Source organism: Strix uralensis, chromosome 1 (assembly GCF_047716275.1).
Source record: "Strix uralensis isolate ZFMK-TIS-50842 chromosome 1, bStrUra1, whole genome shotgun sequence".
NCBI classification, from domain to species: domain Eukaryota; kingdom Metazoa; phylum Chordata; class Aves; order Strigiformes; family Strigidae; genus Strix; species Strix uralensis.
Genome location: NC_133972.1, coordinates 145,654,033 through 145,667,351, shown reverse-complemented (window position 1 = coordinate 145,667,351; position 13,319 = coordinate 145,654,033).

Below are 13,319 nucleotides of genomic sequence, written 5' to 3'. Positions count from 1 at the left end.
AGCATTTTTGTTTCTCAAGCAACCACTGAATTGAGACTATATTGCATTCCCTTTAGCTGCCTTTAACAGACTACAGAAATCTCTGCAGCAGGACATCAGCTGGCCCCTTCTCCAGGTAGGTGTATAATCAAATATATAACTGAGGATATGTAAATTGTCAACACTCTTAAAAGCAGGCAGACACTTGAGAATTCTGCTGAACAAGGGACCCTGGTTTAGGAAGGCTGGATTAATTTGCTGGAAGATATCTCTTAGTTTTGCTTATTAGGAAAGAGCTAAGATGAAAATTAGTTTTAAATGTTTTCAGTAGTTTACACTTTGTAATGTACTAGCATATTTTACTCAGAAAATAAAAATAAAAGGCTGTTTGGGGTTTTGTTTGTTTTCTACAAAATATGTTCTGCGCTATTTTAGTAGAATATTTGAAAATGTAAGTCAAACAAAAATTACTCAGCACTCAAGTTCATAATAAAAAATGCAAAAATGACATGTGTAGAGAAATATGTGAAAAATAGAACATGAACAATGTTAAGGAAAAAAACCCCTGAGTGTACACTGACAATAAAGACATTCCCCAAGCCATGGAAGAAATACAGAGTTGGGGAACATGACTAAGACAAAACCAAAACAACCAGCCTTCAAACTACAGATTTGGATATGCCTTCCAAATGAGGAAGACTGACTAGCTAACGTGGAGGTAAACAGAGTGGTGCAGTGGATCAAATCTCTCAAATCTCTGGACTGTGACATTAGCATAAATTTAAGAAAAATACATTTGTCTCACAGGAAGGAAAGTTTTTATTGCTTGAATTAAATTTTAAGGAAACATATTTTTAAATGGAAAATTCCAGTCTTCTTTAGCTCTCAAAAGTAAACAGTTATACTAACACAGCTTTTAGCTGTCAGATTTATCATCAGACTGAATCTCTAACCGAACATTAACAGTTTCTTTCACTTTGTTTCATTGTTGTTTTCTCAATACTTTGTTCTGTGTCTTTTTTAAAGACTAAATCCGAAAACCACCATGAACTTGTCAGATCGTAGACCTAGATCTGCTCTGCAGTTTATGAATTTCACTTAGTGCAGTGACATTGAGTTTCCAAGATAATTATGTGCATCAGATACAATACCAAGATGTTAGTCATCTGTCCTCTGCTGCAACTAGCCCTAATTCTCATTCAAGCTTCAGTTACTCCATCAAAAATTATTCATTTCAACCATTATTTAAGCCATTCTTCCAATATTATTTAGCTAATCAACTTAATTGAAAAGTAGGCAGTAAGTTTATTCTTTTACTGGAACAGGCAAGACTACTACTGAGCAGTACATTAATACAGCACGTTGAGGTTTCTTTCTTCTTTTATCTTTCTGATTACAAAACTTGTTCAAAGACACCTTTGAAACTGAAATTTGTAATATGCATGAGATTTGTACTCAGTTCTTCACATGACAGAAAAACAGTGTTTAGGAAAAATGTGTAAATATAATAGATATATAAATCAAAAAACTATCAAGAAGCAGTCGTCTTTGAGTCTTTTTAGAACATCTAATGAAAAAATATCTAGCATAAGGAGAGTATTTGTATTAAAAATATATGTCTTAGAACTAGGTTCACAAATAGAGAGTAAAATTATGGATACTGATCAGATACAAAAAGACTACAAATTTACTCAGAAGAGTCTAATAAGGAATATTAAAGACCTAATTCTGCTGTGAATAATTCCTCAGAATCTCCTATCATCAAGCAGTAAGAGCCAAGTAAATGTTAAATCCTAGTGCTCTAATTAACATTTTTAAAACATTCATGAACGATACTTATGACAGAATAGGTCCCTAAAATTAAAAATCAAAACCCATCCTAGACTTTTGCAATCATTTATGAATGATAAATGATCTCATAAGATCAGGAATTTAACAAAGCAAACAGGAAAGGTAAAGGATAAACCGGAGAGAATTCCTGCCTGGTAACAGCTCTGATGTTGGAAAAACTGAAGACTTGCCTTATAATAAGGCTTTAGAAAATGTTACAAGGATGAATTCTATACATTTCTATATAAACATACTTCTACAAATGTTGGATAAGACTTTTAGATTGTTTCTGCTGATTTTAAATGTTACATTTATTGAGGACTTGCTACCAGAAGACTGATATTCAGTTCTTTCTGAACATCATGATTTTTAAAAGTCTGTTTTAGTGCAGACACCCCAAAATAACTAGTTATTTGCCTAAAATCTCAGCTTTGGAATGTTATGGTCATTATAGAACATTGTGGTCATTATTTTTCTGTCAAGCAAGCAAAAGATCAGATAGGATGCCATAGAAATGAACAGATATTTTTTGCCAGAAAAAACCTTGCATTTACTGACATGTGGTATGACAGCCAAAGGGAATCAAAGAGAAGAGAAACAGCAATGCACAAATGTCACATCTTTCTGACTACCTGTGTAATAAATTAAACTGAGATTGACCAACAGATTTAAAACTTATCATGAGAAACCAAAAGGCACAGAGTTCATTCCCGTAAGCATTGCTTCTTTGGGAGACCAGGCTGAAAATAAAACCACACATTTCAGTTAGTTAGAGTACAATGTGATGGTTCCAAATGGAAAAATAATATTTAGATAGAAGGAGATTTAATAATTTGATAGTTACAGGTATATTTTTCTTCAGATTTTTCAATGAACTGAGCAGTTCCATACTGGCTTGATAACCCAGCATATTTACGAAGAATTAGAAAAGGCCTTTCGTTCAAATTGTCTGGCCAAAACATCGTAATTTTCACTGCAGTACATTTTTGTGAAACACGGGACTGTTGAGAAAAAGAGATAGAGACTACTGTGTCAAGATCATTTGGGCAATTTGTATCCAGTGATAAGCTTTGTGATACTAACTAATCTGCAAAAGCTACAGAGAACTTGTTAGTGTTTTCCATGTTTTATACTATGTAAGTAGAAAAACATAATGGAGAGACAAGTTACATTTCCACACATTGAATTATTATCAAAGAGTATAACCTGAATGGAAAGAAATACTGCAAACATGACTTTGAAGCCTTACTCGGAGGCCAGACACAATACAAGGAAACAAGTGAAATCAAAATAAGTATTACATATTCTAGAGTGGAGCTCTTGACTTGACACATCAGGAAAGCCGAGGAAAAGAAGTTCACTCATTGAGTGTTAGCTCTTAATGAAGAGTTAACTCTTCCGTTTCTGCACCATTAAATTGCTTTTTAATTGAAGCAGAACCAGAAAAGAGAGGAAAGTAACTCTTAAAACATAGATGACTGTTATAAAAAGCAAGGGCTAGCTACATCATCTGAGTAATAAGAGCATATCCTCCACAGAGGAGATTAAATAGAAGACTAAAATAGTTTATTTGCACATAGTGAAATTTTAAATTTTAAAACACATTGAAAAAAGGTCCTGATATCAGTAAGAAAAAATGTGAAGACAACAAAAATCTTCTTTCAACTTCATAGAAGCTGCAGATTAAATATCAAATAAAATGCATTTAGGAATGTTGCCAGCACATATCTGAGAAACAAATCTAGTGCACCCAGTTTAGACATGGTCCTAAAATAAAGGCCACAATACACATATGCAAATTTAACACCACACTGAAACAGGAGAAAAAACAGTGCACACACAGGTAAGAAAAACATTCTCAAGCAAATAAGTGGTGTAATTCAGCAACAGGTATTTGGGGTTTTTTTTGTAGGGTGGGAAGTCATTGTTGCAACAAAAATATTTAAGGGAGTAAGACTGAAGCAAATCTCTGCCATACAGAGGCAACACTACTCCTTTAATAAAGGTCATGATGACCTAAAATGCTGTACTGTATTAGATAAAAAATGGAGAAGGAAAACTGAAAATGAAAGAAACTGGAAAATGGATTCACACACAGAAAGAATTACTATAATAGATGGAGCTGAACTTGAGGTATGTTGCCTGCCACTCAGCTGCAGGATTAAAGTGACCAACCCAAGCTCCTGCTTGAATGGACTATGCGTTGGGGACTGTTTTTCTCCCATCACAACAGTTCCTGAAAAACATCAGTCTTGGTTCTTCATTTAGAATTTTTGATGCAGTTGTTAAGATGGTATGTATTTTTCCTTCCATTTCCAGTCTTTTTCTCAGAGAATCACACACCTACAGATACTTCTGTCACTCATGGTTGCCATCAGAACTGGAAGGCGAAGCAGGCAGCACTTCCTGAATATAGGCACAATCAAAAAATGCAAGTGAGAATTGGGGAGTACCTGCCATATTTCCAACTGCTTTATTATCCACCACAGAAACCAAAACATGTAGAGGGTTTTTTTTTGCAGAATCTACTTATTTATAGTTTTCTGTAAGTCATCTCTAAACAACTGCAAAGTGTTTGTAGTGTACTCAAAAGTCAAGTCTCCTACCTCTATGATCACTTTTCTGACTTTTGTCTAGATACCCTGCAGCCAGTACCTCTTCCTTCAACCACAGCACTCAAAAATGAACACAGTATCTCAGCTCAGAAGGGTGGAGGGATCACTTCACTCATAAGCTATTTTTCTACTTATGCTTCCTGTTCTTTGGCATCTTTCAAAATCATGAGATTGCTGCCTCTTGTTGACTTTGTAGTCCTCTGTAACTTTAACCACTTCCTGAGAAGCTGTTACTCATGCCTGTCTCATTCTGTAATTCCATAATAGTTTTATAAGAGTAATAATTTCTGTTCTATTTATTTATATTTATATTTATTATATTTATTTATTTATAATGTTGTGTTATATATATATTTATTGATACCAGATAAAACACCTATTGGCCAGAAAATAACACTAGAGTGGTTACAGATATAAATTTAACCCTAGTGATCTGGACATTCCAGCAACAACCTATCAGGCAGACATATACCTCAGTTTTACATGTGATAGGGGAGGGACAGAAAGATCATGGGAAAGTTATAAATGTCTAAAACTCTAGGATAAGCTTCCAGAGTGTGACAGGTATTCCACAGGTTAAAAAAATAATAATGAAAAAAAAGAGCTTTGCATGCAGTTAATGAGACAACTAAAGGGAAAAAGAGCACTATTTATACTTGCCTATTGTTTCCCTGGAGGGAAACAAACAGAAAAGTACTGCAGACTGAGTCATCTGTGTCTGTTACTGCTGTTGACACTGCAAGCCAAAAGTCATATGAACTGACTCAAAGAACACAGCAAAAGTTTCTGAGAACCATGAATCCCCCAACTTTTTCTTTTAAGTTAGCTTTCATTTTCAAACAACAATTCTGAAGCAAAAACAATCCACTCAAACTTTGCCAGCTTTGGCTAGCTAGAAAATGAAAGGACACAGCTTCCTTTCCTAGATTCCCTGACCTTTGGTGTCCCGTTTATCGCTCTTGTATAGGAGGCAGGAAACCTTCTATCTGGCTTCCTGCAGGATATACCTCTATTATCATTCTTGAGCAACTAGGTTGAAAGTTTTACGGGGCCCCAGAGGCTACAAAAGCCTCACTGAGTTGTGCACACATACGTGCAGGCCCAGAGTACTGCTAAAAACCCATTTAGGAATGTTGGTTTTGGAATCAGCCTCCATGAGTTGCCAGAAATAAGTTATGCTGATAGTAAACAATCAAAGCAAGAAAAAAAATATCAAATACTTCATCCTACACTTTTGAAAACACAGAGAAGAAAAAGTAGTGCCTGAAATGACTGACAATGTTAAAAAAATTAAAAGAGATCAAGAAGTCAGTCAATAAATGAGGTTGGAAATCATTGATGAGGTGTAAAATAGATGAACTCTTGAGAAAAGTGTTCTTTAAAAAACTATAAGGACCACTTTCTGGAGTTTTCTTAAGATTTTTTTTTTTTCTGAACAACAAAACCACATGTAGCAACGGGCATGTAATCACTAAACAGAGTTAGTTTAGGCACAACAGTGCCATCGTATGTCCAAAGTTCATGCATTCAAAATGTTATTTGATAATCAAAGTGAGACAGAAAGTAACAGAGAATAAAATAAAATGGTGGGTTTTAAGCACATGAACAGGGTAGAACAAAGAGCTTTTGTGCAATTAGATGTTACGCATTTGATGATGGAAACAGTTCTGCTGGGCCAATAATAAAAACCAATTTCTGTTTAGTTCAAATAGCTCGTAAGAGACTCAGAATTGGAGTTCTGTGTGCATAGAAACTTGATGAGCACAGTCACTGGAGAGAAATCCCCTATGCAAGTAGCCTAGAAATAACAGAAACCAACAAAACAAGAAACAAACACCTCCATGCATACTTTGTATCCTTCTCTTTGCAAGTGTTCTCTAAGTTATTATTAGAGCTGAGAATTTTGGTAAATTCTCTTATTCCTAACATTCCTGAAGCCAACAGACCCATATTGGGTTCTGTTGTTTTTCCTAAAGAGAATCCCTTACAGCCAAGCCTGTGGCCACTGAAGTGAAGCATCCTCAGTACCATTGAGGCTTCTCAATTCTACCAACTCTGGAAAAAATTCACAGCAATCTCAGATCTGTTAAGGAAAAAGGATTCTCCTTAAATGAGTTTGAGCATGAATAATCAAACCAGCAGCCAACCACGAAGCTTTTATTCAGCTGGTTTTAGATTGTCCACAGCATTTTCTACTTAAGATCTGCCACAAGGTTTTATAATGTTTGATGTTTCAAAAAAGCTTCCAGGAGAAATTGTAGATTTTCATGGTAGGATATTGGGCAGCTGGAATTTTTGGCACCTGAAAAAGCAAGGAAAGCAGCTTGCAACTGAGAGATAAGCATGCTGGTTGGATTCTCATGCTCAAACATCTGTAAGCAAGACTGACATTTCTCTTGCCATTATGAAGTTTCAGAACAGCACAATACAGAAATGGACACCACACACTTACTGTTTCAGGGGTTTTTTTTCAAATTCAGTAAGTCATTACTGCTCTAGTAATTGTGGTTCATATTTTAATTTTCAATGCTTCGTATTTTCAAAAGACTACTTATAGTCCAAAATTATTATTCTTGAGCAGTCAGTTTGGAACAGAGGCATTTAAAACAAAGTCAGTTCATTGTACATACTATGGAATACATAAAGCTTTAGTTTTGTTTCAAGAACTAAAGTCTCTTGAATACTCAGATCTGAATGTTTCATTTCAGTTCCCTACACTAAGTGATACTTAAACTGAAAATTAAAACAAGCAACTGTAAAAAATACAATGCAATATAAGGAATGAAAAGTTACAAACTGAGATAAATTTCCCCAGAACTCAGATGATATCAGAATGGAAACTCATTTACAAAGACAAATTCATATTGCATTCTGCAGAGTATATAGACATGATCCAGAACTTGTCTAGTAATGTGTTACATCTTTTACTTATAACTTTATTTTCCTTATCAGCTAAGCATCCAGGAGGCAATATATATTTTGTACAGGACTGTGAAGATAAATGAGTACGTCTTCAACTTGACTTTAGTTCCATTTAATTTGATGGACTTACTTTGACTTACATTAGGTAAAAAAGTACCAATCATACCTAATTTGTGTATAAATTCTGATAAATTAATTAATTTAACAACTGCTCCATGCAATTTGAACAGCTAGGATAAATTACGAGAAAGTCCAACAACAGATTTGATACATGCTTCATTAAACACGACATTATTTATAGAGCAGCATTATTAATGAAAACTTGAAACTAGTAGAGTAATGAAGTCACCAAAAAATTGAAAGACCAATATTAACCTTCAAAAGAAAGTGAGGTAAAGCACAGGTCAGTTTAAGTTTTCTAATTGAAAAGATCATCCAAAAATACTGCTCGCCACATAATTTCATATAATAAGCTGTCCCATCCAGCAGCGTCTAATTTGCCACAATCAGAATCCTGCCTAACAGAGCAAACAGCATCAGAGAAATAAAAAATAAATAAATAGGCATTTGTATTAGTATTTTGGCAAACTGTCATGCTGTCTGTTGGGTCTACTAACAAGTATCTGTCCAAACGAGTTAGGGAAAAAAAAAGGAGTGGTGATGGTGAGGAAATAATGCTACTTCTACTGTAAGCTGTTGCTCCTTCAATTATTCCCTCCAAAATACATATGCTTCCTGGTGCAAAAGGGACAGGATTTTTACATATGGCATTGCACACGCAGTTGCTTGGTTTTGCGTTTGCTAGACAGATAAGTGTTTTCAGAAGAGACAATAAAGGGATCCACAGTATTTCTGAAGAGCAAGAGAGACACTACTTTGATGGTTCTAATCACTAGTAGCTGGATTTGGCTACTTGAGTCAGTTGCTATTTTAATTTGTCCCACTGTCGAAAGAAGAATAGTTCTCACTATGGAATAATGGACTGCAAAATTTTAGTATTACAGTGGAAGAATACTTTAAACTGATAAAACTCATAAGCATGTTTCTTCCTCCCCACCACTTAACCATCTCAGTTGCACAGGGTTACTCTAGTAAAGAAAACCTGAATTACATGAAAAGGACAGGTATATAAATCAATATACTACTGTCATATTTTGATTACATTTTTTGTTTAAACCAGTTTTTAGGACCAGTCTATATGGCAACAATTTAACAGGCGAGGTCATCCATCATCTTGAAGGCATAGCTCCAGCAATATTACTCATAATGACAGTATTAAGCTTTTAATATAATTTCAAGCAGTGCGATGAGCTAGATGTGTATGATTAGTGGTGTTAATATTTATTATTCTTAAGAATGTAAAATATAAACTTTTACTTCAGCAAATAGAAAACAGTTTTAAGGGCTAAAGGATCATGGCAAACTGAACTTGTGTTGTAGGAAAATAACTTTGATTAAGAAATATCCCATTAGTAGGGGGCAGAAATAGACTTTGCATGAAAGAGATTTAAGCAGTCCAAGTAGATTACAAAAGTAGACAAATGACTACCTTTCATCTCCTTTCAGAAATTAGCATGCCATAATTACTTGAGTCACATGTCATGCATTTGTTAGGAAGTCTGTTTTGGATAAGGAACAGGTTTTTTAAAGTTCTACAGGATATAAGTTGTGATCTGAAAGTTCTATATAAAGGGGTGGTGGTGGAGCTATTTCCAGAACTTTTTTCTCAGATAACCCAAATGTCTTCATCCTCCCCCCAGCCACCCTTCAGTTCTTTTGGTGGAGCTCATGAGAACTGCACCAACTGATGTTCTGGATCCTCATCTATATACTGCAGATCTTTACATGGTCAGTTTAGATTTAACTTTATTTTGACAAAGGAAAGCCACGGGAAAATGTTACCTTTTCAAATATTTCTATTTTTTCACTGTGTTTTTGTTTTTGTGCATTGAGGTTTTATGCCCTTTTCCTGAAGACACAAATTACAGCCCTATACATGCAAATTCACTCTCAGTTATGTAAGAGTTTTTGCAGCGATGGTGTCATATAACTTTTGGAGAAGTGAAATTTGATCTAAAGACTTTGCTGACAAGGAAAGGTTTTGCTAATACACCCTGTGGGAACAGCTGACTACCGCCTGGTCTGTGGGAATGACTGTGATTTTTGGATGGTGCTCTTTGGAACGACTCCGTAGTGAACATTCTGGTGTCTCAAGCTATTAAGTTCATCCAGAATAACAATTCAAAAATGTGTAAAATATCTGCTTTTCCTCTGCTCATAAAGAAGCTGGGCTACCTCCCCCAGTTTTTCCACAGGATTTGTTGGTTTTTTGTTGTTTTGGTTTTGTTTGGTTTTTGTTTTTTGTTTGGGGGGGGGGGGGGCTGTGGGGTGTTTGGGGGGGGGTGGGGTGTATTTTAGGAAAGAATAGCTAAGTTTTCCAACATTTTAAAAAAATAGATATTAATGACTCGGGGACTATACATACAGATTCATGGGTGTAAAAGCTTGGAAACATAAACACATGGGCAGAAAAGTTTAGTCAAAAATCAAAATCCTCTAGAAAATCACATTCCTGTCAGAAAAAAAATAAAATAGGAGGAAAAATAATCTATCTGTGTTGATGTATTGAAGAGTTATTCTCCATGTTGGGATGTATGAGACAGGATTTTTATAGGGAGTGAAACACCTGACAGTGGCTGGGAAAAGGTTCACAGGAAAAACTAACATAGATCAACTCTGAGTAAGACAGAAGATTGGAGGAGATTGTAGCCACTGAAAAGATTTTTGCTACTTCATTTTCCTTACATTATTTAAGTTTATTGAATTATTAGGCCAATGGTAAGGTTAAAGATTGTATGTTTTTTTTTCTAGTCATGTTAAAGATTCCAGTGTTAAAAAAATTTCACTTCAACATCACCAACAGCAGTAACTACCATAAATTCCTAATAACATTATTTATGTTCACCCATAAGCAAGTATTTAATGTATCTTAGAAGCAGAAATTAAAGAGACCACTTGGTATTTTTTATCACAATTGGAGAGGTGAATTTAGAAGACTACGGCTTCACTTCAGAATCAAATATTGAAAGAACATTTTCAAAAACAGCTCCATAAAAGGTTTTAAAATAGACAATCTTCCCAAAGCTTTCAGAAGAATTAATTCCCTTATTAGTTCCACAGATGTCTGCACCTATTCCCAAAATAACTGTTGTTAAAATAGGATGTTAAGAAAAGTAACATAATTTAGTTGAGCCATGGAAATAAAATAAATGAGGCTCATAGTAGTTATCACATAACACTGATAAACTGATCCTATTTTAAAACAGAAATAAGGTTTTCTCTTTGTTCTGACACACATGAGTTTATGGTAATCTAGAATACATTCATTTAGGTACCAGCACATTTATCCAGGAAAAGATTCTTTAAAATCATTATTGCTTGTTCGTATGGAGTTTTACATATAATGAGATTGAATGTATTAGACGGAAAGACATTAGACATAACAAAATTATGTCAATTTGCTTTTAAAAACCATTATATATACATAGTTTCACTAAATGTACAGAATATCCTAGAATTATAAGGAAATCAACCCAAGACCTACTTTTTACTTCAAATATCCACAACTGACATATGAAAAAGAAAGAGATTAGGACCCTGATCCTGTCTGCACAAGTGTACTCTGATTTGGAGACAGTCTTCAAGAGAATTAGCAATAATCTCATAATTTATTTTACACTAGGTAAGGAAATACCTCATGAAGTTCAGCAAGACGAAGTGCAAAGTCCTGTATCTGGGGAGGAACAACCCCATGCACCAATATATGCTGGGGGCCACCCAGCTGGAAAGCAGCTTGGCAGAAAAGGACATGGGGATTCTGGTGGACACCAAGTTGAACATGAGCCAGCAATGAGCCCTTGAGGCAAAGAAGGTGAATGGTGTCCTGGGCTGCATTAGACAAAGTGTTGTCAGCAGGCAGAGGGAGGTGATCCTGCCCCTCTGCTCAGCATTGGTGAGGCCACACTTGGAGTGCTGTGTCCAGTCTGGGCTCCCCAGTACAAGGGAGATATGGACATACTGGAGGGAGTCCCACAAAGGGACGTGACGATGATACTCTGGAGTATCTGTCATATGAGAAAAGACTGAGAGAGCTGAGTCTGTTTAGCCTGGAGAGGAAAAGGCTCTGGGTGGATCTCACCAATGCGTACAAGTACCTGAAGGAAGAGTGTACACAAGAGAGAGTCACGCTCTTTTCAGTGGTATTTTCAGTCATTCTGGAAATTTTTAAAATCTGTCCTTCCAATTTTAGAAGAAAAACAAACAAAAAACTAAAACAAATAAATTCTTTCTGTCATTATGGAAGTGCCCAAGAGACAATATTTAGAATTTTTTTTTTCTTTCCAGATAATAGTGAAGAATATGCCTGAATATTCTATGATATAATCCTTTACTAATATTAACTAATTTACAAAGAGATCTGTCCTTTGTTGCTCTTTTGAGGTGATTTCAAAGTTTGGGATTTTTTGCAGCTTTTATATGGACCTAATAATTTGTTGTGTAATTAACAGATTTGCAGCTGAGGAACTTGAAACTATGACAAGAAAGAGCCTCTTCAGAGAGATCAAAGAGAAATGTTCTGACATTACATTCCCACTAGATTTTTTACTTGGGAGGTCAGAAACCAAGACTGTGGGAGTTCAGAAAAGTCTTAATGTTGGGGATGTCCACAAACATGAAAATAATTAACTGTTTCAAGGGGATTGTTGTTTGGGAGAGAGAATGGTTTTGTGTAGTTGCCTTTCTATTAGCTCCACTGAAGCAATTTTTAAAAGCTGCACATATATTCATTTACCAAAGGAAGTGAAAAGAATAATGATAAATATGACAAAAAAGTAATACTGCAAGATCAGAGAAAAAAATACACAGGCTGTATTCATCAGGAGAATCAAAAAAACACAGGTCCAGTAGAATTTGCAGATGAAGATGGGTTTTTTGCAAATAATAAGTGCAATTTTTTATGTAAATTTTACCGTCTCAAGTTATCTATTTGATTCCTCTGAAAGGAAGGAAGGATTTCCAGAAAATGCTTGGCATAATTTCACTTTGTTTCAGCTGAAATTAGTAAAGGAGCAGAGGCAGGTCAACAATGAACAACTCTAAAAAACTCCTTACCATTAACTTCAGTAGATCTATTTACATGCTAGAGTTGGGAATGTGATACCAATGTTGGTTGAGAGAATACTCCAAGAGCCCACAGTAAAATTAGTATGCAATTCATTTTTGAAACTAGAATAGCAGCAATAAGGTACTGGAGATTTTTCATCTTCTCAGAATCCATTTGGTTTAGATTATAACAAAAGAAAATAAACCACAAAGACTAGAGGTCCCAATGAGACAACTGTATGAACTTGTAAGATTGATCAGCATAATTCATTTTCAGTTACACATTACACTGATTGTGAATCAATTCATCAAATCATGGAACAAAGTTTTTGTTTTGTTATTTTAAAGATTGCATATACAAAACCTATATTCACCACTCCATAAAGAGAAACCTGTGGCAAGATCACTTGGGAAAGAAACTGGAAGAGAAGTTTCCTAGCTACATTCCCACAAATGCCTAAGGAAACATTTATTCCTGGAACAAGGATGAAACAACGTGGAGACCAACCTGCTTTTCTACAGTGTACATATCTGTGCCTCATAAATTATCTAAAGAACAATTTATAGTATTGAAGAAAATATTGAATTTTGCTAAAGAAAAATGGAACTTTATAGATGTCAAATTAATCATTAATTTGAATTTAATTTAGGTAAGAGGTTTTTTGGGAGGGAATTAAATACAGGTATAATGTATTTATCATCACAATTTCTGAAGTGCAAATTTCAAATAAAACATGTTTTGCTTCAAATTGACATTTTTGAATCATAGAATCGTAGAATCATAGTATCATTTAGGTTGGAAAAGACCTT